The sequence below is a fragment of the Microtus oregoni genome, unplaced genomic scaffold (genome assembly GCF_018167655.1).
Source record: "Microtus oregoni isolate MIOR12 unplaced genomic scaffold, Mior012 000003F_ref0000135, whole genome shotgun sequence".
Classification (NCBI taxonomy): domain Eukaryota; kingdom Metazoa; phylum Chordata; class Mammalia; order Rodentia; family Cricetidae; genus Microtus; species Microtus oregoni.
The window spans coordinates 67,905,222-67,933,080 of record NW_024543062.1 but is presented as its reverse complement, the minus strand read 5'-3'; positions in this window follow the sequence as shown (position 1 = coordinate 67,933,080).

Here is a 27,859-nt window from a genome sequence, read left to right as displayed (position 1 = left end):
TTCTCAGCATCCGCATGGTGGCTCACAGTTCTCTGAGCTCCAGTTCCTGGTGATCCAACGCCTTTTACAGACACTAGGAACACAGGTTATACACAGATAAACATACAGGCAAAGCATCGTTTCTGAAATTTTAAAACGTATCTTTTCGACATAACTTTGTGCATGTTTTAAAATGCCACTAATCAAATGAGTCATGGACAATAACTACTTCAAAATGTCCCCAAGCCAGTGTCAAGACATGGCTGAACATTGCTGCAAAGTGATACTTAACTTTATTATAGAACAACTTTATCAAACATCTGCCTCAGTAGAGCACTGGGTTTTGATCAGTTTCCTGATATCATCTGGTTTGTGTGAAATTTAAGAGACACTCATACACCAACAGTTTGAGGCAGTTGTGCACAACGTTAGGCACAGTTCTCAAGGAGCTCATCAGCAATCCGGGTCCTAATTTCACTTATTCTCATGCTTCGTTTTAAAAAGCAGTTGCTCAGCACTCAGGAGGCAGAGGCTGCCAGATCTCTGTGAGTTCAAGGCCAGCCTGACAGAATTCAAAGCTACAGAGAAACCCTGTCTTGAAAAAAAAAAAAGCTGCTTAGAAAAAAAAATGAAATAAATGAGGTTTGATAACAGAGTATGTTTGTCTCTGGGAAGACAAGACTTGCAAAAGTCCAAAAGAAGCATGATCGTATTTTTCTTAAGTTGGGTGTCAAATTGGGAGCTTTTCACATCTCATTTGAACTTTGGCAGGTAATGTATTTATACTAGCTGAAAATGAGGTCACAGATATTCCAAAATACATTGACTGTTAAACTCTTTTTTTTTTATTGCGAAAAGAAGAAAAAAAATAACATAAACAAAAAAACAAGTTTCCACCTCCTCCCAGCCTCCCATTTCCCTTCCCCTTCTCCCACCCTTCTCCCCCTCCTCCCACCCTTCTCCCCCTCCCCCCACTCCTCTCCCCCTCCCTCTCCAGTCCACAGAGCAGTCCGGGTTCCCTGCCCTGTGTTAAGTCCTAGATCCTCCCCCCTCCGTCCATATCTAGGAAGGTGAACATCCAAACTGGCTAGGCTCCCACAAAGCCAGCACATTAAGTAGGATCAAAACCCCCTGCCATTGTCCTTGGTGTCTTATCAGCCCTCATTGTTCGCCATGTTCAGAGAGTCCGGTTTTATCCCATGCTTTTTCGGTCACAGTCCAGCTGGCCTTAGTGAGCTCCCCGTAGATCAGCTCCACTGTCTCAGTGGGTGGATGCACGCCTTGTGGTATACAATGGAAGAAAGAAAGCATCTTCAACAAATGGTGCTGGCACAACTGGATGTCAACCTGTAGAAGAATGAAAATAGACCCATATCTATCACCGTGCACAAAACTCAAGTCCAAATGGATTAAAGACCTCAATATCAGCCCGAACACACTGAACCTGATAGAACAGAAAGTGGGAAATACCCTACAACAGATGGGCACAGGAGATCGCTTCCTATGTATAACCCCAGAAGCACAGACATTAAGGGCAACATTGAATAAATGGGACCTACTTAAACTGAGAAGCTTCTGTAAAGCAAAGGACATGGTCATTAAGACACAAAGGCAACCTACTGACTGGGAGAAGATATTCACCAACCCCGCAACAGACAAAGGTCTGATCTCCAAAATATATAGAGAACTCAAGAAACTAGACTTTAAAATGCTAATTAACCCAATTAAAAAATGGGGCACTGAACTGAACAGAGAATTCTCAACAGAAGAAGTTCAAATGGCCAAAAGACACTTAAGGTCGTGCTCAACTTCCTTAGCAATCAGGGAAATGCAAATCAAAACAACTTTGAGATATCATCTTACACCTGTCAGAATGGCTAAAGTCAAAAACACCAAGGATAACCTTTGCTGGAGAGGCTGTGGAGGAATGGGTACCCTCATCCATTGCTGGTGGGAATGCAATCTTGTGCAACCACTGTGGAAGTCAGTGTTTCGGTTTCTCAGGAAATTCGGGATCAACTTACCCCTGGACCCAGCAATACCACTCTTGGGAATATACCCAAGAGATGCTCTATCAAATGACAAAAGCATTTGTTCAACTATGTTCATAGCAGTATTATTTGTAATAGCCAGAACCTGGAAACAACCTAGATGCCCTTCAATGGAAGAATGGATGAAGAAAGTATGGAATATATACACGCTAGAGTACTACGCTGCGGTAAAAAACAATGACTTCTCGAATTTTGCATGCAAATGGATGGAAATAGAAAACACTATCCTGAGTGAGGTGTCCCAGACCCAAAAAGATGAATATGGGATGTACTCACACATAATTGGTTTCTAGCCATAAATAAGGACCACGGAGTCTACAATAGGTGAACCTAAAGAAGCGAAGTAAGAAGGTGAACCCAAGGAAAAACATATAGTTATCCTCTTGGCTAAGGGAAGTAGACCAAATTTCCGGGACTGTTAAACTCTTAAAGCCAGTTATCAAGATTTATTGTATCAAGTTGAAAGTCAAGGCTAAATAGTTTCCACTGTATACTGTGTGTGTCTAGCCAACATGTCAAAATGAATAAAACTGATTTTGCTCATTGAAGCTTGCCATAATTTCGCTTTCTTTTGGGATTGTGCTATGATTTGGAATGTTATATTGATAAGTTGTTTGACACCTTGAAGACACAAGTTTCACACATTTGCAGGAGAGTTAAATCTGTAAACCAATTATTGTCAAATTTGCCACAAGCATTGGGTTTGCTACCACAATCAACTTGACAACATGTTGCAGATTAAAAATCTTGGTGTTTAACCTTGACTTAGCTGTCTTCCTTCCACAAAGTATGTGATGGCAACATTGTCAGCCTTGGCACTTTTAAGGAACACCTTGGTTTAGTTATGGCTTAATATCTTGTCCTTATGAAACTCACAGGATAATAGTTGAGGATTTGAATGACGTTATCCATTTCAATGATTATGCACATACATTTTCTCGACATACTATGCAATATCTTGTTAAACGTGAGCTTGGGCCAGAATGCTTATCATCTTCTGTGTATTGCACAGGTCTGTCTTTCTCTTTTTCTTACCATTGTTGAAGTAACATCAGTAACTACACAAGGTGTGTCAACAATGAAAAGCAGCAGCAAAAGGCTTTAACATTAATCTTTTAAGGTATTGTGCCTTTTAATGTGTGTTGGGCATGCATGTGCAAAAGTGCACATGTGGTGGCTAAGCACAGCTTTGTGGAGTTGGTTCTCCCCTCCCATCATTCTTGGATTTCTGCTATCAAACTCTAATTGCCAAACCTGTTGGCTGTCACACTGAGTGAAGCTTGAGAAAAAGAGACCTCAAAGCCTGCAGCCAAAGTGACACCCTTCCTCCAACAAGACCATACCTACTCTAGCAGGGACACACACCCTAATAGTACCACTCCCTTCAGGAGTCACCTTTTTCAAACCCACACAGACCCTTTCACATCTCAACCATTGTTGTTGAGGGGATGTAGAGCTGAGAACAATCATAAACTCTGTAGATAATTTTATTAGTCAGGGTTCTCTAGAGTCGCAGAATTTATGGAATGAATCTCTCTCTCTCTCTCTCTCTCTCTCTCTCTCTCTCTCTCTCTCTCTCTTACACACACACACACACACACACACACACACACACACACAGGAATTTATTGGAATGACTTAAAGGCTGCAGTCCAACAATGGTTAGCTGTGAATGGAATGACCAAGAATCTAGTAGTTGTCCAGGCCACAAGACTAAGTATCTCAGCTGGTCTTCTGTATATACTAGAATCCAAAAGAAAGTAGGCTCCAATGCCAGGGAAGGAATAGATGTGCTGACAAGGAGGAGGCAAGCAGACTAAGAATGGGCCAACCCTTCCTGCTTCCACCATCCTTATACAGGCTTCCAGCAGATGGTGTGGCCCAGATTAAAGGTGTGCCTTCCAGATTCAAGTTCTGGGTTAAAGGTGTGTGTTATTCAGCCTCAATATCCAGATCAGAGTCATACTGATTTCCTGTCTCATGATACAGATCACAAGTGTGCCCTCCATTTCTGGATGTTAGTTCATTTCAGATATAGTCAAGTTGACAACCAAGAATCTGCATCACCGTGATACCTGCAGCCCTGTGAGCTCTGGAAGCACCCTTAAAAATCAAGTAAAAATGTTTTCTTCTCTATAGCACCGAATGTCTATGGTTTTCAATGTTCTGTCAAAACACTGCTAATCGCTGCATTTCACTGAGTATGCACCATGAACACATGAAATAATTAGACGGTGCCAATCCAACTGCAACACTGGAAAACTGAATGCATATACCATATATACATAGGACAGACACACATTCATTTCCTTTGAATGCCATTGTCATGCTGCTTTGTCAGCTACAATGTTGACACATTTGCTAATATTCTTTCTGTCTGGAACTTCTTGATCTCAGTCTCCACAGTTCACGTGGTTCCCAGCCCTAGTGTCTTTCAGCATACTATGAGACAACCCATTAAGTGCTTATACCATTCAACTGCTTTTCTAGGCCAAAGTCTCAAAGTTTTCCATATTGTTTTTTTAAAAAATTCAGCATGAGTCTACAGAGCTAGTTCCAGGACAGGCTTCAAAGCCACAGTGAAACCCTGTCTCGAAAAACAAAACAAAACAAAAAAAAAAATTCAGCATGATAAGGCCTATCATGTCAATGGACAACTCTCTGTACCAAATTCTTCCTTAGTTACTTTTATGTTGCCATAATAAAACACCATGACCACTGCAACTTATAAAAGAAAGCATTTAATCAAGGTTATGGTTCCTGGGAGTTGGAGTTCATGATGATGGAGAAAAAGCATGGCAGTAGAAACAGCTGAAAACTATAAGCATGAGGAAAGAGAACACACTGAGAATAACATGAATCTGTTGAAACCTCAAAGCTTGTTCCCAGTGATGTATCTTTTCCAAAAAGGCCATCCCTCCTAATCCTTCCCAAACAGTCCTACCAAATAGGGACCAAATATTCAAACATATGAGTGTATGGAGATGATTCTCATTAACCGCCACAATCAGCTTATACACATTTTAAGTTATATCAAAGTAACTACTATATAAAGAAAAGAAATACACCAGAAACTACTGGGATTGAAAAGGATTCTCCATTTTCTATTATTTGTATTTTATTTAGTACCTGAGTTACTCAACAGCACTGTTTGCAACACATTCTTGCAGTGCATCCTGTAGAGTAAAGTTTTCCAGAGGAATTGTTCTAAGTAGAGGGAATATCTAGAAAGAAAGATCCATATCTATTGCCATGCATAAAACTCAAGTCAGATGGATCAAAGACCTAACCATAAAGCCAACCACACTTAACCTCATAGAAGATATGAATGTATTTTTATTCTTCTATATGTTGATATACAATTATGCCAGCACCATTTGTTGAATATGCTTTCCTTTTTCCATTTTATATTTTTTGCTTTTTGTCTAAAATCATCTGTTCGTACATATGTGGATTACTATCTGAGTCTTCAAGTCAGTCCCATTGGTCCTCCTGTCTGTTGTTATGCCAAAGTCAGGCTATTTTCAATGCTGTAGCTCTGTAGTAGAACTTGAAGTCAGGGATTGTGATGCCTCAAGAAGTTCCATTATTGTACAGGATTGTTTTGGTTATCGTGGGATTTTGTTTTTCCATATGAAGTTGATTATTGTGCTTTCAAGGTCTGTGAAATATTTTGCTGGAATTTTGATGGGCATTGCATTGACTCTGTAGATGACTTTTGGTAATATTGCCATTTTTACTCTGTTAATTCTACCTACCTAAGAGCATAGATGATCTTTCCATTTTCTGGTGTCTTCTTCAGTTTCTTTCTTCAAAGGTTTAAAGTTCATACAGATCTTCCACTTCTTTGGTTAGAGTTACTCTGAGATATTTTATGCTATTTGTGGCTGTTGTTAAGAGTGATGTTTCTCTGATTTCTTTCTCAGGCCAATTATCTTCTGTGTAAAGGAGGGCTACTGATATTTTTAAGTTAATTTTGTATTATGCTACATTGTCGTAGAAGTTCCTTGGTAGAATCTTTAGGGTCACTTATGTAAACTATCATATCATCAGCAAATAATGAATTTGACTTCTTCTTTTCTGATTTGTATCCCTTTGATCTCCAGAAATTGGTCATCGAAAGAACAAATAATCCAACAAAAAATGGGGTATAGACCTAAACAGAGGACTCTCAACAGAGGAATCTAAAATGGCTGAAAGACACTTAAGAAAATGCTTAGCATCCTTAGCAATCAGAGAAATGCAAATCAAAAGAACTCTGAGATTCCATATCAAAACTGTAAGAATGGCCAAGATCAAAAACAAGGATGACAACTTATGCTGGAGAGGATGTGGAGTAAAAAAGAACACTCTTCCATTGCTGGTGGGAGTGCAAACAGGTACAGACACTTTGGATTTCAGTATGGCAATTTCTCAGAAATTTAGAAAACAACCTTCCTCACGACCTAGCAATCATACCATGAGGACATATGTTCAACTATTTTCATAGCAACACTATTTGTCATAGCCAGAACATGGAAACAACCTAAATGCCCCTCGACTGAAGAATGCATAAGGAAAATGTGGTACATTTACACAATGGAGTACTAAACAGTGGAAAAAAATAATAACATCTTGAAATTTGAGGGTAAGTGGATGGATCTAGAAAATGTCATATTAAATGAGGTAACCCAGACCCAGAAAGGCAAGAATCATATATACTCACTCATACATGGGTTTTAGACATAAAGCAATGAAAAAGCAGTCTACAATTCATAATCCCACTGAATCTAGACAACAATGAGGGCCCTAAAACAGATATGCATGGATCTAATCTACATGAGAAGTAGAAAAAGGCAAGATCTTCTGAGTAAATCAAGAGCTTGGGGACCATGGGAGTGGGTAGAATGATAGGGGAGAGGTAGGGAGGGGACTAGAGAAAAATATAAAGCTCAATAATAAAGAATAAAAAAATAAAATAAATAAAATAAAAATACTCCACAATCTTCACAGCACATAAATATAATGGGCAAGTTGCATCTAAGGATAAGGACTTTTTTGGCATCATCAGGACTGAGGAAGAAAGGGATAAAAAGGTTACTTGAATGAAAAGGAAAGGTTTCAAAGAAATTTGGATTTTTTTTATTTTTTTTATCTTTGTATTCTTTACTATCAAAGAAATTTGTAATATTAAAAATAGGAAGAAGAAGAAGTTCCAGCACTTGGATGACTCTCATTTATATACCTGGCCACAGGATAGATGATGGAATGTGCATGTGGCGAAACAATATTCAGGGTTTAACAAAGCATATAAAAATCAACTTTCCCACACAAATTTCCAATATTGTCTATCCAAGTGAAGTGCTTTTTTGTTTTGGGTGGGTTTGTTTCTGTAGTTGTATAGATGAGCTTGGGACTAGGAGAAAAGTTTGCATAAAGTTGGAATCATTCATACATGGAAAGATTATGTTCTTCTTAAGACTATGCAAGATTATGCCAAGTGGTATGTGAGAGCCAAGAAGATTGAGAATACAGCCCTGGAGCTCCTGTTTCCATCTGTTTCCTCTGCTACCTTTTACAATAATCCATTTTTATTTTAGTTCCAAAGAATGCCACAGTGTCAGGCATTTGGAGGTGGAAATGAAAGCAGTGCCCCACCCCACCTCTGCTTCCTTTCTTCATCTCTCTTTCCTCCCGCCATCCTCACTTCTTCCCCTCCTCTCATTTTTCCTTCCTCTTTTCTTTGTATTGAGTCAACAAGGTATATGATTCCCATGAACCACATCATTTAGCAAAGCAGTATTTTTTACTTTATCTTTGCTATGGGACCATAGTGAAAGTTCTAGATATTTAAGATTTTATTTTGCCTTAAGGAAAAATAAGTGCTTTGTATACATTCATTTTAATTGTATCATTTAAAAATAGAAAGCCCTGACATTAAAATTATGAGACAATAATGAAGCAAACTTTCTATTTCATATCCTGAGGAATTATAATATCTCCCTTTTTGTGCATGGAGACCAAAGCTCCTTCTGTAGCTTATCCCAGGGAGAACATGAAAAATAATGGTGCACTACCAAGAAGTGGCACTCTATGTTCTCTAAAAGTAACTGACCCACATCACTCTGGATCCTATCCCATGTTGCTGTATGCAAAGCTATTTCACACTATTACTTGGGCATCCTTTACTAGGTGCCTCCATTTACTGGTATCATTTGCGTTCACAGTGAGTCAGAGTCAGTTGCTACAGTGCTGACTCCACAAAGAGCCACTCCATCAAGGAGTTCCACATCCTGGTTTTGCCACCGAATGGTGGCGGCATACATTAAAGTAAGAGTATTTCCCAAGCCACCGAATTTTTGTCTTTCTTTTCAAATATCAAATTCTGAGAAAAACACTCATAGATCGAGCCAATAATTTTCTCAGCAGGTGTAATTGTTCTAGTAATGAAAACTCAGTTGTACATTTGGTGGTTCAAATTAAGCAGAAGGCAAGGAAATCCCAATCCTTAAAGTAAGTACTCATTCATGATCAGAAAGGATCTAGAAAACACGTATTCATATTTCTTCTCATGCAGATGTTCCAGAGGCTAACCACAAGAAGTAGGCAATGAGTTCATTGACCTGTGTTTACAAATAGATATTGTTTGAGACAATATCTATTTGTCACATGGATTTGGTCAATTTTTAGTCAATGAGAAATTTTGAACAATGCCACTGCTGAGTACATAGTCATCAGTACAGAGTTGAAAAGCTCATCTGACAGTTTTGCCTTAATGACTAAAGTGTCTCTTTGACAAATTCAATTTTCCCATTTATAAATTAATCAATTATTTTGGTTATTGATCTGTACATGCCATATCCAGAAAATGCCCATGCTCATCAGAATATAATTCCAGCATACACTTAGGTATCTCTGCTTCTATGTCACAGTCCCTCAGCCTACCCTTGGTTCACATGACTATATTTACAAAACCAATTTTTAGTCTATTAAATGTCAAGATTGAAATTATAATTTGAAAAGCTAGCTAAAAGCTTTTGAAATTAAAAAATAATTTCTGTGGTGAAGTAAGTCTATGACAAAGCTTTATACTGCTTCCGTGGTTTTGATTTATTTTCTTTGCAGTAGGCACACATTGATAAAGTTCTATGCAGAACAAGAGTCTGTCTGAAATAAAACAAACAAATCAAAGTGAAATTCATATCTTCATAACATTCATTCTCTTTAAAATGACTTGATCTGTTCCCTTGTGATTTCTCTGGTAAAGTGATGTATCGCTAATCTCTATTAGTTAGTCTGATGGGCATATTGGTGTTTAGCTCAGAAGAGCTCTGTGAGCCAGAAGTGGAATCATCCTAGAGCCTATCCCCCTACAACTGCAGCAAAACCCTGAAACACAGCTGCTACTAAACAAAGAAGATCAAGAGGTGAGTAACCAGCCACCCAGCAGGACACTGCACTCTCTGGGCACTCCATACTGGTACAAAACCCATGGCCCCTTCCCCACCTGGCTTGGCTTCTTTAACCACCCAGCAGGTGAGTTTCCATTCTCTGGTGTCTTCTACAATTTCTTTCTTCAAAGATTTAAAGTTCTTGCCATATAAGTCTTCCATTTGTTTGGTTAGAGTTACTCTGAGATATTTTATGCTATTTGTGGCTGTTGCAAAGGGTGATTACTTCCTCAGTCCATTTATCATCTGTGTAAAGGAGGGTTACTGATTTTTTTTTAAGTTAATTTTGTTTCCGGATATATTACTGAAAGTGTTTATGAGCTGTAGAAGTTCCTTGGTAGATTTTTTTTGGAATCACTTATGTAAATTGTCATATCATCATCAAATAATGAGAGTTTGACTTTGTTTCCAATTTGTATCCCCTTGATCTCCTTTTGTTGTCTTATTACTCTAGGTAGGACCTCAAGAAGTATATTGAATAGATATTGAGAGAGTGGACAACATTGTCTTGTTTCTGATTTCAGTGGGGTCTCTGTGAGTTTCACTCCATTTACTTTGATGCTGGCTGTTGACTTGCTGTATATTGCCTGTATTATGTTTAGGACTCATACCCACCTGGACCCACAGAGGTCTAATTCCAGCCTCCAAACTCAGTGTGAAGTCACGTATGACTCCCACCATGCTCTCATATCCCTTAAGAGAGGTTTCCTGATTCAGAAGAAACAGAAAGAGAATGTGCAGTTTCAAAATGGTGGCTTGCTGGTTCACCAGCATGAATGGCTCTGACTCTTTTGGGAGGTCTAGTTATGGAGTATTTAAATGGTGTTTGTGAACAGAATGCTATAACTAGCTTAATGACAACATAGACTGGCTGTGTGTCTAAAAATGGGACTGTGAGTATGACTCTCTTTGCTCTTTTAAAAACTTGTTTGTAGTGATAGAGATCAATGCCTTTCTAAGAATATGACTATTCTACCAACAGTAGATGAAAATGACAGATAGCACATTAAAAATCTACTCATTAACTATAAGGTGGGAAAGGAAAGCTTTTCATTGGTTACAAAATCAAATCATCTTGGGTCATCAAGATGGCTTAGCAACTGAAGTATCTTGTTCCTAAGTTTGAAAACCTGGGTTCAGTCTTTGTGACTAAGATGGTGGAAGTTTTCCTCTTATCTACTCACACACATACACACACATGTGCAAGCTTATGCATACATGCACACACACACACACACACGCATGTGCATACACACACAGGAATAATAAGATCCACATAAATATATTTATTTCCACTGATAAATAAGTGTAATTAAAGAATATAATAAGACAGCAAAGATCTATGTCAACCACTAGAAAATACAGAAGGAACAAATGCTGCCTCCTATGATGAGAGTCTAAAGCTTGATTATGAATGAGCATTAGGAAAAAGACAGAGGCTATATGGGAAAGACAGACCTTATAATGACTTCAACACTATTTACCAGTTGTGCACCCTATGAACTACAATAATAAGCTGCCAGGCAAGATGTAACCACTTATAAAACAGTATTGTGACTATTATGGACATAAACAACTGGTGTCTGATTTGATTTGAGGTCATTGCTGCATGTGAGCATTCAGGCATCGTACTGTAAACCCAGTCAGAAATTCATGAGTGCGGAAGTCTTAGGCACCAGGGGTAATTCACTACATCTCTGTAGCTGAATTGGTATAGTAGTAAACTACTTACACATGTGGCTACCCAAAGAAAAAAAATGTTACTGTCACCCGTAATCAGTGAAGCTTCTCTTCACAATGTGCAGTGGTGAATAGAGAGATACAGGGTTGGCCAAGATGCTGAGAAAAATTTCTAAATATTTGATGTAGGAGGGTCTTCTGTTTTGTGTTGATTTCATTGGTTAAATAAAGAAACTGCCTTGGCCTTTTGATAGGACAGAAAATTAGGTAGGTGGAGTAGACTTATCAGGATGCTGGGTAGAAGGCAGTGAGGCAGATGGCATGGCTCCGGCCCGAGACAGACATAGGCTAGAATATTGCCGATAAGCCACAGTCATGTGATGATACCAGATTTATCAGAAATGGGTTAATTAAGATGTGAGAGTTAGCCAAGAAGAAGCTAGAGATAATGGGCCAGGCAGTATTTTAAATGAATACAGTTTCTGTGTAATTATTTCAGGTAAAGCTAGCCGGGCGATGGGACGTGGCCTGATCACCTCATCACTACAAATATTTAACTTATATTATCTCTTCAAAAGTTCAGGAAATACTGTGCAAGAGGAGATAGGATGCAAGTCAGAATATAGAAAGAAGTTCTGAAATGCAATTTTCTATACATAAAACCACCATCACAATCATATCTCATAGTCATTACAGCAATGTGAAGTGACCCAATACAACACTGAACCTGCTAATAGTCAGCCATAGATCTGGTAGGGCTCATGGTATGTACCTCTTTTTAATAAACTATTGGCTACTGAACACAGTCTTTGTCATTGGTTGTATATCTACAGATGAGCCTACTAGGCTCCCCAAAAGATTTCCAAGTCTATGGTTATAAAGACAGCCCTGAATAAACTAAGTGTATCACTAAATAAAATAAAATAAAATAAAAAAGCATGAGTGTGGGAAAGAAATTTGTACAGAGAATAGGGTATGTTGACAAGATGGAAAGAAAATAAGAGTGGGGAGGTCAGAGTAAATAGAATGAAGTGTGTGTGTATGTGTAATTATCAAAGAACAAAGTTATTGTTAAAATGATCAATAATGCATATACTCCCACCATTGCCACCCATCAGCCTAGAAAACAAAACCTTCAAAAATTAATGTAATAAAAATGCAATATGCTGCAGTTATATATTTTATTGAATATATCCCTTTCATTTTGTGCAAGTAGAAGTTCAGTAGAGAGCAGTGTTATCTCAGATGAATAACGACATTGATAGATTCATTGTATTTCAAGGATATTACTGCAAAAGAAGAGGGACATGCTGTTATATCATGTGGGGAATACACTAAGACAAAGGGAGTGTTTAGCCTGAAGGAAAGAAGTCAGACTATATAATAGTTATCTTTTTCAACTTGACAAGCTGTTGTGTGTAAAATGGATAGTCTTATTCAAGGTAGCTATAGGGTTTGAGTTGAAAACAAGGAGAAGGCTCTTTCGAGATTTCCATTCATACAAAGAGGATTATCTGAAAATTAGAGAAAGTATTAAGTACTAGAAGTAGCATCAATCTGCACAATCTGCTTGCGCAGAAGACTGGAGATGGAGCTTGGCACTGTGCCTGACCTCTGATGTCCCAACATGACCCCAGTCTTGCCTGACTTCATTTTCATCTTATTCTTAACATCTAGCACTTGGGCACTACGTAATAAATACTCTGCAATGAGCCAATGGACTTTATTACTTTGAATGTCAAGCACTGATTTCACATCTACTTACCTGCCAGAGAAAATGATGTTTCTTTTTCTACCATCCTGTTCCCTGTGTCGTGCTCAACTAACATCCACTTCAAGCTATCTAGAGAAAATATACCACTGGTTAATTGTGGTGTATAACTGAGGATTTCTTCATTGGTAGAAATGTGTAGCAGAAATGTGTAAAGTTTTATGTCTTTACAAAAAAAGAGTTACTCTTGAATAGTGAAAGTTAGATCAGCACAAGACTAAATATAAGAGTACGGTAGGAGAAAGTCAAACTTCAAAAGGGGGGAAATGGTGTGATTATAAATAACTTCCAGTTGTAATAAGATAGCCATACCTAGGATGCATACCTTGGCATCTGTGAGGAACTTTAATGTGATTATTTAAGCCTCCTAGAAAGCTGGGCATACAAATAAACCCAAAAGCCTCCCAGCCCAGTGATGTATACAATGCCAAAACTCCACCATTAGTGTTCTTTTCATTTTATTATTTTCATTGCTTATGTTAGTATCTTGAATCAGGAAAGATGATTCATGTTTTTACCTCTTTAAAATATTGATTTTATTTTTGTACAGAATATAATGGGTGCTGAAGATTAAATAGGTGTTTCAGTCAACAGTGTGTCAAAATAACTCTGTGACATCTCCCCATGAATACATCAGACTTCTCCCAATAGGAAACAAATTTAGGAAAACTCAATACTGCTCTACGTGTTAACTTTGATTGTTTTCTTTTTGGCAGTGGCATAGTTTAAATCCTACTTAGGCTATGTAGGCAATGTGTTAGACTTTCGATGCAAGCTACATACTCATTCAGTTCAATGGTAAGCCTCCTCTTATAATCCCTCACCTTGAAACAAATTCTCATGGCTGCTATTCTTTCCCACTCAAACCCTCATAGGTGTTTTATGTCAGGAATTTATCAGTCTCCACTATTTATAAGCATTATTAACTGTTCTCATAGACAGGGCTGTACAAGTACACACAAGATCCCCTGACTGTTTTAATGGATTCATTTGTTTTCTGTAACATGCTGTGCTTGAAAGATAGTAAGGATAACTAAATAGAAATTATGAATTCTCTATAAATATATACACATCGTAAATCTCACGACGTTCTTGAAATCAAGATATATTGAAAACAGGTAAATGATAATTTAACTACTTAATAATTGGATCATTCATCTGTTAAATTGGTGGAGACCTCTGCATTATGTGGATCAGTCCTCTGTCAAATGGCTGCGTGGAAAGAACACCTCCCATTCTATTCCATCACTCCACTTACTACTAGTATTGCTTGTGTGCGTGTGTGGGGAGGTGCTTTGATAGAATTCGTTATGCCAATGCTTGTTGTCTTTCTAGAGCTACTGGAGCCTTGGGAAACTATCTGCTCTGATATCAGCTGATTTTAACAGGGTGGGAGGTAAAGATTTGGTTTCAGTCTTTCCCATGTAGACAACCAGATTTCCTCAAGTAATTTATTGGGAAGTTTGTTTTTTCCTTATTACCTATCTCAGTAATCAGATGACTGTAAGTGAATGGGTTCATTACTGGTTTATTTCTGTGTTTCCTATATGTTTTATTTCATTGGCCTATGAATCTGTTTTCATGCAAACACCATGCTTTACCCTATTCGACTCTGTAATAGAAACCTGGCATTATGAATCCTCTAGTGTTTCTGTTTTTATTCAAGATTTCTTAACTAATTGTTATCCTTCTCTTTCTCTACCCATTATTGGATTGTTTTCTTTACCTCTGCCAAGACCATCATTGATATTTTGGTGGAGATTGCTTTAAATCTATAAAGCACTTTCAGGACCATGGCCATTTTAGCACTATTGAGTCCTCTTCTCCATGGACATGAAATTTCTTTTATTCTGGGGTCATGCTCAGATTCTCTGTTTAGTGTTTAATAATGTTCATTGTAATGGCATCTTACCACTTTGATTAAGTTTATTCCTAAGCCTTTTGACTTTTTCATTATTATTATATAGAAAAGCTTCTGTTTTGTTTATTTGTTTTTTAGACAGGGTTTCTCTGTAGCTTTGGCGCCTATCCTGGAACTAGCTCTTGTAGAACAAGCTGGCCTCAAACTCATAGAGATCCACCTGACTTTGCCTCCTGAGTGGTAGGAGTAATGGCATGCACTACCACTGCAAGCTTCTGGTTTTCATAAGGTGATTTGCACACTGATACTTTGCAGAATCTTTTTATCAGATCTAAGAATTCTGATGGGACTTCTTTGGTTTTCCAGATATAGACTCATCATCTTCTATTCTGTCACTCAAAGAGAAAATATGATGGCCTCTTTTTGTTTGCATCTACTTCATTCACTTGCCTGGCTACTCTGGCTAAATTTCCAAAAGTTATTTTGACTGTTGAGATGGAATGCCATTATTTTGTTTCCTGTTCTTGATTATAGAAGACATACTTTCAGGTATTCCTACCTTCAGTATTGAACATATAGGATGTGAATTTGTAAAATGTAGCACTTATGTTGAGAGATGATCCTTCTAAAAGTGGTTTTTCAAAAAAAGAATGTTGAATTTTAATAGATATGTTTTCTGAATCTATTGAGATGATCATACGGTTTTAATTTTTTGTTCTATTTACGTCTTGAACTACTTATTTATTGATTTTTATATTTTAAAAAGCATCCTTGGATTCCTGTGATCTATTGCATAGAATAGTAATGATGCTTCTTTGTTAATTTTTGGCTTCATGATCCATTGATTGCTGAGGTCCTCAGGTCCTGAGGTCAAACTTTACTATTTGTGGAAGGAGAGGGTTAGTGTCCCTTTGCATATTATAGTGTTCACGCTACAAAAGTGGGTCCCTTAAAGATCTCAATATAAATATTTATAACCGTTATATATTTTGTTGGATTTTTCTATCCTTTATCAGTATGCAACAACTTTCTCTGCCCTTTACAATAAATTCTGTCTCAAAGTTGGTTTCATCATATATGGGTGTAACTATTTCATTCAGATTAAATTCTCTTGAAACATCATTTTCCATCTTTTCACTTTCACTCCATGAATACTTTAGTTGGTGTGTTTCTTGCAGGCAGCAAGTTGCTGAATTTTCTGTTTTAGTTGTGTCACTCTACATATTTTAAAAGGTAATTCAGATTATTTTTATTCTGTGTTGTGACTGAAAGGTGTATGCCATGTAATGTTATTTGTTGTGTTTGTTCTGATATTTTCTAACAGTCTACTTTTATTTGTTCCTCATTTTTTTCCATTTTAGAAGTGTGGTGGTTTAGAAAAATAATTATATATATATTTTTTTTAGTTTGTGATTCTCATTTTCTTTTCTGATCTAGTGTGGATTATGTTTTTCCATGTTCCTATAATTGCATTGGCTTACAGTCCTTTTTTGAAAATAGGATTCCCCTAAGCATATTCTATAATGGTAATTCACTGTTTCCTGGTTTTTTTAGTTTCTGTTTGTCTTGGAAATCCTCATGTTTTCTTTAATTTTATGACTAACTGCTGGAGATTGTAATCCAGAGTAGAAGTTATTTTTTTTTCTGGGTTTGAAGCATGTTATCCCACTAGGTCATAATTCCAGCTGGTAGAATTTCTGCTAAGGAATATTTGTTATTCTGACTGGTTTGCCTTTCTAGATGGAATGAAATTTCTTTTTCAGATTTCAGTATTATGGAGGGTCATTTGACTCATATCTATTTATGGCTGCTAACTGCCTAATAGCTATCCCTTTCCCAAGATTTGGGGAGTTTTCTGCTATTGTTTCACTAACTACTTTTTCACTGTCCTTAGTCTACCCATCTCCACTGTCTAGAGCAATTATCTCTAGTTACAGTCAGTCGCTAATTATAAAGCTGTTTTTAATCTGTGTCTCTTAGGTCTCATATTCACTGTTCATGATTTCTTCCATTTCCTTTACTCTGACCTGGATGTGATAATTTATCACTGTTGACTTCAATACCAACTATTATTTCTTCTAGTTTACTGATGAGGCCTTGACTGGGGATTGCTATTTTTTTAATTCTTCAGCTTTCCATTCTTTAAGATTTTAATTTAATTTCCTTTCAGAATATTACTTTATTGAGCTGTCCTAATTATACCACCTATTTATTTATATTCAGTTTGAATTCATAGATCATATTTTTAATTTAATTTTCTAATATTTTTGAGAATTTCTTACATAAATACTATATTTACATCCTTTTCACTTCTCTCTCCACCCTCTCCCATCTCTCTCAACTTTCAATGTAATGACTTTATGACCTTTTATTTTAAAATTATTGTTATGTACATAAATATTCTCTCTCTCTCTTCATTACCTATCTCTTGAGCCCATTTAGTGTTGATCTTACATATATGCATATAGGAGTGTAATAATAGCTCCCGCTCCCAATAGTCATTGCTTGGTTGTAGTACTTCATCTAGGTCATGAATCATATTTTTTTTTGAAAATTTCCACCTCCTCCCCTCTTCCTTCTCCCCTCCCCTCCCTCCACTTCCCCTCCCCTTCCCTCTCCAGTCCAAGGAGCAGGCAGCAATGCTCTTAACTGCTGAGCCATCTCTCCAGCCCCATGAATCATATTTTTAAAAATATTTTTAGTCCTCTGCCTACTATTCCATCCTCTTCAATATCTTCTCTTTCAGCTTCTGAGAGTTACAAGCATTTGGAGGAGCTGTTGTGTCTCCTTTTATCAAATAAGATGCATTTAATTATTAATATTTAGACATATTTTGGATGAATATCTCTTCTGCTCTTCTATAAGGACCTTCTCAGTACACACCCATGAGGCTTCATTACTAGTACCACTCAGAGAAAAGAACACAAACCTCAGTAATAACAATAGCAGCAACAAGTCAATAAGGTGAAAAGACATGGAAATAGAGCTCACCTTAGTTTCCTACCTTGTTGCTATTTCGGAAGACTGAACAAGAGCAGCTTAAGGGACATAAGGTTTCTTCAGCTCAGTGTTCTAGGTTACAGTCTATCATTGCAGGAAATTTGGGTGGCAGGAACTTGAAGCAATTAGTTATATCACATTTACATTAGAGCTGAAAGCATTAATGCATGCCTGTTAATGCTCGGTTTGCTTATCCACTCTTCTGCAGTCCTGAACTATGAATGGTGCTACCTACAACAAAAGGGTCTTTGCACCTCAAAAAAAGAGAAGTGTGCTGTCCTGTGATGCCGTGAGAGTTTGTTATGGGTTCTCAAGACAGCCCAAGAGAGCGTGGGATCAAGAGAGGGAGAGAGCCTCTCCCTAAACTTATAAACTTTCACATGCACAGACAAGACCTTTCCCTAGGATTCAAAATCCCCAAAAGCCATATACCAAGCACCGAGGCCCCCCGCCTGTGCTCTATGCGCTAGTACCCAGTTCACGAGCTTTGAGCAAGGGGCTGGAGGTTGAGAATACACACGCAGAGACAGACCGACATACACAACTTCCAAGACTGGCACCAAAAAGCCCCCTTTAATAGCACCTTGGAGGCTTAAATACCCTGCAGTCAATGGCCATCAGTTGAAAATCCCATCCTCTGATCCTCTAGGCTAGGCACAGCTTCTAGTAACTTCAATTAGAAGGCTCTAGACAGGGAAGAGCAGCTGAAGGCCAAGACTTAATTGGTCCCAACAGCCATAGGCTAAAGGGATCAAAATCGCACAATACTATTCACACACCAGCTTAATTTATATAACCTCTCAGAGATGCCTTTCACATTCAGTTCTGGATATTGTCATGTTGGCAGTTAAAACAAAACATCAGAGAGGCTAAACTAGTTAAAAATATATGTAAATAGTTAATAAAAGGGGGTTAATATGTAATAAACTAAAGTGTTAAAAATTAATAAAGGAAAAAATTAACATTAAAATAACAGAAAGAGATGAAGACAAAATAGAGAAGCAAGAACAAAAAAGTAGGAAAAAATCAACAAGAGAAAACAAAGTGACAAATTCCTGAATAAAATAATACAAAAATAGGTAATTAAGATTGTGCAAATGAAAAAATAAACAAAAAGATTTTTTTTCATGGCCTAAGTTCTTGCACTGATGATGCTTTCTTCTGGGTCCTGTAATACAAGATGTCATCCATGTATGGGTGAGCAGTGGGTAACAGTGATCCAAGTATGAGGTGGGCAGTGAGTCACAGTGAAGGCTTGTGGTCCTTTCTTTCAGCTTCCACGTAACAGATGGGTACCAGATGTAGGTCAATCCCTTCTCTGTGCTTCTCACAGTGCAGATTAAGGGCACATTCTCTGTATTCGCTCAATGACTTTAAAAATAAATTGCTGCAGCTTCAGAAATTTGTTGACCTATGAGATAACATTGGATTCAAAATCCCTCGGTCTGTGTACTGTTATCTGCAAGCCACATTTTATCCTCAAGTGCTTCAGAGAGTCAGGGAAGCAAGCACATCCCTGAGCTTTGTGCAGGAGGAAGCTATAGAAACTGAGAGCTCTGCTTTGGTCTCAGCACTCTCAGACCTGGCCATCAGTCAACCACTCAGCATAGGCTTTCCCCTTAGCTACAGAGATGGAGGCCACTGGATACATCGTTTTTCACAACCCATCTCCCTTTAACTTCGCAGAGTTGTGACTTGTCATCTCTGTCTTTGTCTTTCCCATGGACGTCTTCTCCACAGCTATCATAGTCGGGCACCCCAGGGATTTTAAATGATGTGTGTTTTCATTTTTGAGCCACAGAGTAGTTTGTTCACTAACAATGGCCCCTTTTCACCAGATAGACCCTGGAGAGAATGCTGAGAAATGGTGACTGGATCAGTGGATTTCTCTACAGCTAGGGCTAGTGTCCAAGGTGGAAAGAGTCACTGTCAGATCAAATGCCCACACACTTAACATTTGTAGGACCCATTGGAATCTCCTGTGAGTATGAGAGCCAGATGCCCCTTAGTGGCCAGTATTACTGGGTTTAGCACAGACTTGCTAGCTTCTGTCCCTCCCCACTTCCTGCATTCTCCCAAGGGCCAGAATTCAAGATGCAAACTATGTTGTGCATATTTCTGAGTTGCCTTTCTTCTTCTCCATGTTCTCTAGCTTCCTTTCAACATTTTTTTTTAATTCAGCATCCCTCCCTCTCCTTTCTCCAACTGTCTTTTCTCCTTTCTCGTCCTGACTCTTCTCATTCATGGAGTTCTACAAAGGAAGCTTTTATTCTGTATTCTATCCTGGAGATTCCCCTGTCCTTTTTTTCCATTTTTAACTTATTCATCTCTAAGAGACTAGTAGCACTCTCTGCTCAGGATCTACAAAGCCCTGGATATTTCACAGTCATAGTCACAAGCTACACCTCTAATGTATCTTCTCCCTCCCACAATAGACTAAACAGAAAAACCCAGGTAGCGACATTAATGCACTGCCATGCTCTACATGGCTAAGTATTCAGTTTTTAGAGTTATTAACATTTTTAGATATTGTTGGGAAAAGGTCGCTGGTTGACTCCCAGCTGCTCAGTCCTGAAATAATCATACAGAAACTATATTGTTTAAATCAATGCTTGGCCCATTAGCTCTAGTTTCTTACTGACTAATTCTTACATCTTAATTTAACCCATCTCCATTAATCTGTGTATCAACACAAGGTCGTGGCCTACCAGCAAATTTTTAGCACACCTCTCTCCGGGGGCTGCTCCATAGCTTCTCTCTAACTCCTCTCTCTTTCTCCTAGCATTGAGTTTAGTTTTCCCCACCTACCTCTATTCCCTGTGCAGGCCCAAGATAGTTCTTTTATTAACCAATGGTATTCACAGCATACAGAGGTGAATCCCACATCAAGTTATTATCACTTGGTATATCCCTTAGTGACAGCCTCGCTGAAATTTCCACACTGTTTGCAGAACAAAGGTTGGTTTTGCTTCTGTTCAATTATATTTTCCTTTCTTGCTGTGGAACTGTCAGTAGTAGCATCTTTGCTGTCCATGGAGCTTTAAGACTTTGTGTGCCTTTAAGCTTTGTCTAACACTTCCATCAAGACTTTTCCAGTCTCCCCTTCATCCATCTCCTTTCCTTGAAGGTTTTGTTATGGAAGCATTCCTCTCCTCATAAAAGGAACTCTCTTTCAGTTACTATGCCTGAATAACAAGTTATTGCTAACATAGTGGAAGAAAACAGTGCTGCCACTGTGACGTGAATTCCCTGCCAGGACTCAGGCCAGGTGAAGTAGAAGGGCTAATTTCTACTTCCAGGACTGAGATTCTGTGGCAGCTCAATCATGCATCTATCCGATGGAGACTCGAAGAGCTAAGGAATAGGATGATTGAGTTCTTTGGAGAGTTTAACTTTAGGCTATGTCTCTTGTGAACTTTCTGGCATGTTGGTACATAGGTTGCCAGATTGCTCCAATATAATAAGCTCAAGGATTCTTAGGTGTGTATCCTGAGACCCAGGCAAAAAGCTGCACATCTTCTGAATCCTACACTAAGAGATCTCCTGGAATCATTTCTATAATACTCAAATCATTACAAGTGAGTCACTGAGTCTGGGACACATTCTGAAGAAAGAGAATTAAACTCCATACCTTGTAGCAGAAATGATGAGATATTTAAAGCTATTGCATATTAAATAATGCAGGAAAGAGGGAGAAAATATGAATAGAGGTTATAGGACACAGCTTAAAAAAACTCTTTATAATATTGATTGTCATGTGGCATTTGAGAAGTAATGAAAAGAAAATTGGCTGCTAACACCATAGTAAGAAAAGCTAATGGTGTTTGTAAATGCCTCTTATTCCTTAACTCTCATTTCCCAAAGTCTGGCTTGTTTTCCTCCTATTGTAATCTCAGCCACCTACTTGTTCACAACAACAACAACAACAACAAAAAGAATGGAAATTCAAGGTAGAGTTCAGAGAATCCGAACCATCAGTTTGTAACTGAAGAATTAAACAAAGGGAGAGTTAGAGAGTAGGGTATAATTACAAGGCTGATCTATAACAGGAGGTTGTTGTTGTTTTTCCAGACAGAGTTTATTTGTGTAACAGCTGTAGTTGTCCTGGAACTAGCTCTTGTAGACCAGGCTGGCCTCGAACTCACAGAGATCCATATACCTCTGCCTCCAAGTGCTGGGCTTAAAGGCATGTGCCAACACTACCCGGTCCTTGAATTCCCATTTTTATATATGGATTCCTGACTTTATTTCTATTTTCCCCCTATATGTCTATCTGACAGTTTTATGAATCATCAAATTAAACTTGTCAGAAGGTAACAATGCTAATGAAGTACAAGGGAGAAAAAATGATTATTGCCTATTTTTTTTGTTTTGTTTTGTTTTGTTTTTTGTTTTTCGAGACAGGGTTTCTCTGTGGCTTTGGAGCCTGTCCTGGAACTCGCTCTGTAGACCAGGCTGGTCTCGAACTCACAGAGATCCGCCTGCCTCTGCCTCCCGAGTGCTGGGATTAAAGGCGTGCGCCACCATTGCCTGGCATTGATTATTGCCTATTGAGTTTGATTTCTAAAGCAGACATTTTCATTGGCAAGAAGCAAAATAAATTCTGTATCTCAGTCTAATATTGCATCTTGTATAAGCTCATACAAGATTGGAATTCTGAAAATGGGCCCTGGAATAGAAGAAAGATTGTACACAATGAAGACAATGTAGACAATTGTAAACAATGAAGAAGGAAAAGATAGATTTGTGGGCTAGAGCTATGCATGTGCTAGTTCATGTAGATTTGTAGTTAACTAAATGTTGATCTTTATGATTATTTCCAGATTCAGTCATATCCTCAGTTGCGTACACCATCCTGGTTTTCAAAACTTGGTTTTTAAACTAGAAAAAAACCTGAATTACTGGGAACTTGAGTGTTAGGTTAGAGGAAGAGAAAAGGAGATCTAGACCCCAAATCTAAAGCTAACTTCAGATCTAACAGGCCCCTTTAAGCTCTTAGGGTTGTTTACCCAACTTCAGAAACTCAACAGGAGCATGACTTTATCTTCAAGATTATACTTTCTATGCAAAACAAGGCAGAGACTGTTCTTAATGGATCACAGTTTTTCTCTTTGGTTCTCATTTTCTTCAAAAAATTAACTTTATCTGCAAGACTCAGATCTGCTTCTTATGGGCAGAGCAACTTATAGTAGAGCAGAGCTCTGGACCTTCACTACCTGAAATGTCTCCTGCCATAACACACAGAGAAGTTAAAGTCATTTCCCCTGCCATTTGAATTTCATTCTCTGTCCCACGGTTGATGACTCACAGATCACTAACATGAAAAATTACAATGCTTCTTAGGCAAACAAAGAGTCCTGAGTGTTTTTCTTAGCAGAGGCAAGCTTTTAAAATTGAAACACTTGTGATATGTTTTCCTTCTCCACAACACGGAGCTAGAATCCACCTCCCTTGTAGCTGGGTACAGAAATGTGTCAAAGTCCTTAAGGAAATGCTCAACATCCTTAGTCATCGGAGAATTGCAGATCAAAACAACTCTGAGATTCCATCTTACACCCTTAATAATGGCCAAGATCAAAATCTCTGATGACAATTTATGCTGGAGAGGTTGTGGGGTAAAGGAAACACTCCTCCATTGCTGGTGGGAGCACAAGCTGGCACAGCCCCTTTGGATGTCAGTGTAGTGATTTCTCAGAAAATTAGGAAACAACCTTCCTCAAGACCCAGGAATACCACTCTAGGATATATATTCAAAAGATGCTCAATCATGCCACAAGGACATGTGCTCAACTATGTTCATAGCAGCATTGTTTGTCATAGCCAGAATATGGAAACAACCTAAATGCCCCTTGACCAAAGAATGGATAATAAAAATGTGGTACATTTATACAATGGAGTATTACACAGCAGAAAAAATAACTACATCTTAAATATTGCAGGAAAATGGATAGAGCTAGAAAATATCATACTGAGTGAGGTAACCCAGACCCAGAAAGACAAGTATCACATGTACTCACTCATAAATGGTTTTTAAACATAAAGCAAAGAAAACCAGCCTACAAATCATAATTCCAGAAAACCTAGACAAGATTCTAAGAGAATCTAGATTCTAAGAGAGACCTAGATTCTAAGAGAGATATACATGGATATAATCTACATGAAAAATAGAAGAAGACAAGATCTCCTGAGTAAATTGGGAGAATGGAGACCTTGGAAGAGGGATTAATGGGTGGGAACAGGCAGGAAGGGAAGCAGAGAAAAATGTAGAGCATAACAAAAAAAAAAAAAAAGAAATGTGTCAAAGTCAAACCAATAATGCTATGTCAAGTAAATAGTACAGGAAAGGTAATTTAACATAAAACTCTTTTAGCTTAACATTATCACATGCAGTGATCTTGCAACTAGGATTTGAAGATGGCAGATAGCAATGGAATGTGACTGAGCTATGGTATTATTACCTTGATTACAGATGTTTGAATAACTACAGTTCCTATTTACATATCTGTAATACATAAACTTACATTGCATAGTGCCTCTGAGACTTTTAGGTGTGTCTTCTTCTTCAGTAAGGAAAGTGGTCTCATAGAAGAAAGGCAAGCGAAACAATTTTTTACAATAAAGGAACTTCTAGAGGCATCACAATCCCTGACTTCAAACTCTACTACATAGCTACAGTATGAAAACAGCCTGGTATTGACATAAAAACAGACAGGAAGACCAGTGGAACCAAACTGAAGACCCAGCTATCAATCCATACACCTACGAACACCAGATTTTTGACAAAGAAGCAAAAAAATATACAATGGAAAAAAGAAAACATATTTAAGAAATGGTGCTGGCATAACTGGATATCAACATGTAGAAGAATAAAAATATCTTTATATTTATTGCCATGCACAAAACTCAAGCACAAATGGATCAAAGACCTTAACATAAAACCAACCACACTGAGTTTCACAAAAAAGAAAGTAGGAAGTACACTTGAACATATTGGCACAGGAAACCACTTCCTAAATATAACCCCAGTAGCACAGACACAGAGAAACAACAACAACAATAATAATAATAAAAATGGGAACTTCTGAAACTGAGAAGCTTCTGTAAAGCAAAGGACATGGTCAACAAGACAAAACAGCAGCCTACAGAATAGAAAAAAGATATTCACCAACCCCACATCAGACAGAGGTCTGATCTCCAAAATATACAAAGAACTCAACTACTCACAGAACTTAAGATCATCAAAAGAACAAACAATACAATAAAAAATGGGGTAAAGACCTAAACAGAGAACGTTCAACAGAAGAATCTTAAATGACTGAAAGACACTTAAGGAAAGGCTTAACATCTTTAGCCTTTCAAATGCAAATCAAATCTACACTGAGATTCCATCTTACACCTGTTAGAATGGCCAATATCAAAACACTGATGACAACTTATGTTTGAGAGAATGTGGAGTAAAGGGAACACTCTTCCATTGCTCGTGGAAGTGCAAACTTGTACAGCCACTTTGGATTTCAGTATGGCGGTTTCTCAAAAAAGTAAGAAACAACCTACCTGAAGATCCAGCAATATTACTTTTGAGTATATACCCAAAGGATGCTCAATAGTACCATGAGGACGCATGTTCAACCATGTTCATAACAGCACTATTTGTCATAGCCAGAAACTGGAAGCAACCTAAATGCCCCTTGACCGAAGAATGGGTAATGAAAATGTGGTACATTTACACAATGGAGTACTACACAACAGAAAAAATTAACATCTTGAAATTTGCTGGCAAATTGATGGATCTAGAAAACATTATATTGAGTGAGATAACCCAGACCCAGAAAGACAAATATCATATGTACTAACTCATAAGTAGCTTTTAGACATAAAGCAAAAATAAATCAGCCTATAATTAATAATCCCAGAGAACCTAGACAACAGTGAGGACCCATAAGATCCACACATGGATCTAATGAACATAGGAAGTAAAAAAGAGAAGATCTTCTTGGTGTGGGAGAATTGTTTGTATTCTGTCAATCATGTTTTAAATAAACATTGATTGGCCAGGCAGGAAATATAGGCGGGAAAACCAGACAGGAAGCAGAAATGATGTAATGAGAACAGGAGAATTCTGGGAAGGAGGAAGTTGATTCCTCCCACTCCTGCCCAGACCACCAAAGCAGCAAGATGTGATCTGCCCCAGTGAAAAAAGGTACTGAGCCACATGGCTAAAATAGATGAGAAAAATAGGTTAATCAAGGTATAAGAGTTAGCCGGTGAGAGGATAGAGCTAATGAACCAATCAGCTTTATAACTTATAGAGACCTATGTGTGATTTCCTTTGGGGCTAAACAGTTGTGGACAAAAACCCCAACAACAACCAAGCCTGGCCCCTGCTCATGTTACATCTTCTGAGTAAATTGTGAGCATGGTGACCATGGCAGAGGGTAGAAGGGGAGGGGAGGGGAGGGGAGGGGAGAAAACTATATAGCTCAATAAAAACAATAAAAAAGGGGAAAAAGAAAGACAAGGAGATAAAAGAACTATAGTGATGGAGGAGTTACTTTCATTGGTTAATAAAGAAACTGCCTTGGCCCAATTGATAGGCCAGCCCTTAGGTGGGTGGAGTAAACAGAACAGAATGATGGGAGAAAGAAGCCGAGTAAGGCAGTCGCCATGATTCTCCCACTCCAGACAGATGCAGGTTAAGATCTTTCCTGGTATTCCAGATAGGAGTGCTACACAGAATATTAAAAATGGGTTAGATCAATATGTAAGAGTTAGCCAATAAGAGGCTAGAACTAATGGGCCAAGCAGTGCTTAAAAAAATACAGTTTCCGTGTAATTATTTCGGATATAAAGCTAGCTGTGCGGGCGGCCAGGTGCCAGGAAGGTAGCCTGCCACTCCTATTACAACACTATAATAAGTGACAAGGGAGTACATATAGAAATACTCTGAAAATACAACTGCACAACATTCAGTTGAAAAGATCTTAATATTTCTTACTCAGTGAAAAAGAAATATTCATTTTCAATACTTCCTCACAAAAACTAGGTCTAGGCATACACAATTTAAATTGTATCAATATTTAAAAGAGAAATGGTAAACTTACTCAGTTCTCTTAAAAAATACAGAGCAATATTTTTCTAAGTAATTTTTGAGAAATAGTATACTGATAATAAAAATGAAAAATGTCAAATAAGAAAATGATGTTACTATCTGAATAACGTTATTGCCAAGATTCTTAAACAAGTATTAGCGAAATAAATCCAGCAACATAAAAATCACTAAATGGGCTCAATTTAGAAGTATAAACTTGATTCAACACTTGAAAAATCAATAAAACTCATCATAGCAATAAGATAATGTAAAAATAATAAAGATTGATGAACAAAGTGATATTGATCAGTAAAATTTATAAATTAAATTACATGCGTATTGTCAATTGATTTTTAACAAGCATTTCAAGGTATTCAACATTAAAATCTAATAATTTTCTGTAGTAAGGAGGGACTGCTTGTTGGTTCCTGGCTGCATAGCTAACTTAGACCTGAAATAATCACACAGAAACTATATTATTAAAAACACTGCTTGGCCCATTAACTCTAGCTTCTTGTTGGCTAACTCTTAAATTTTAATTTTAACCCATCTCCATTAATCTGTATATTGCCACGTGACAGTGGCTTACTAGCTAAAGTTCCAGCATGTCTATTTTCTTTGGTGGTTTCATGGCATCTCTCTCTCTCCACCTCCTTCTTCCCACATTCAATCCAGTTTTCCCCACATATATAAATTCTGCCCTATCAACAGGCCAAGGCAGTTTCTTTATTCATTAACCAATAAAATCAATACACAGAGAGAAGGACCTCTCACACCATTTTCCCTTTTCTGTTTAAATGAAAAGGAAGGTTTTAACTTTAACATAGTAAAATTCTACATAACAAAACAGGTATCAAGCATGAATTACAGTTACAATACTTTTATCTACTTGACCTTTTATCATCACTAAGAATAACTATAACTATAGATTCTTCAACTCCATCAAAAACTATAGAAGAATTTATTACTACCTAAGTAAACAGGAAGTGCATTGTAAGC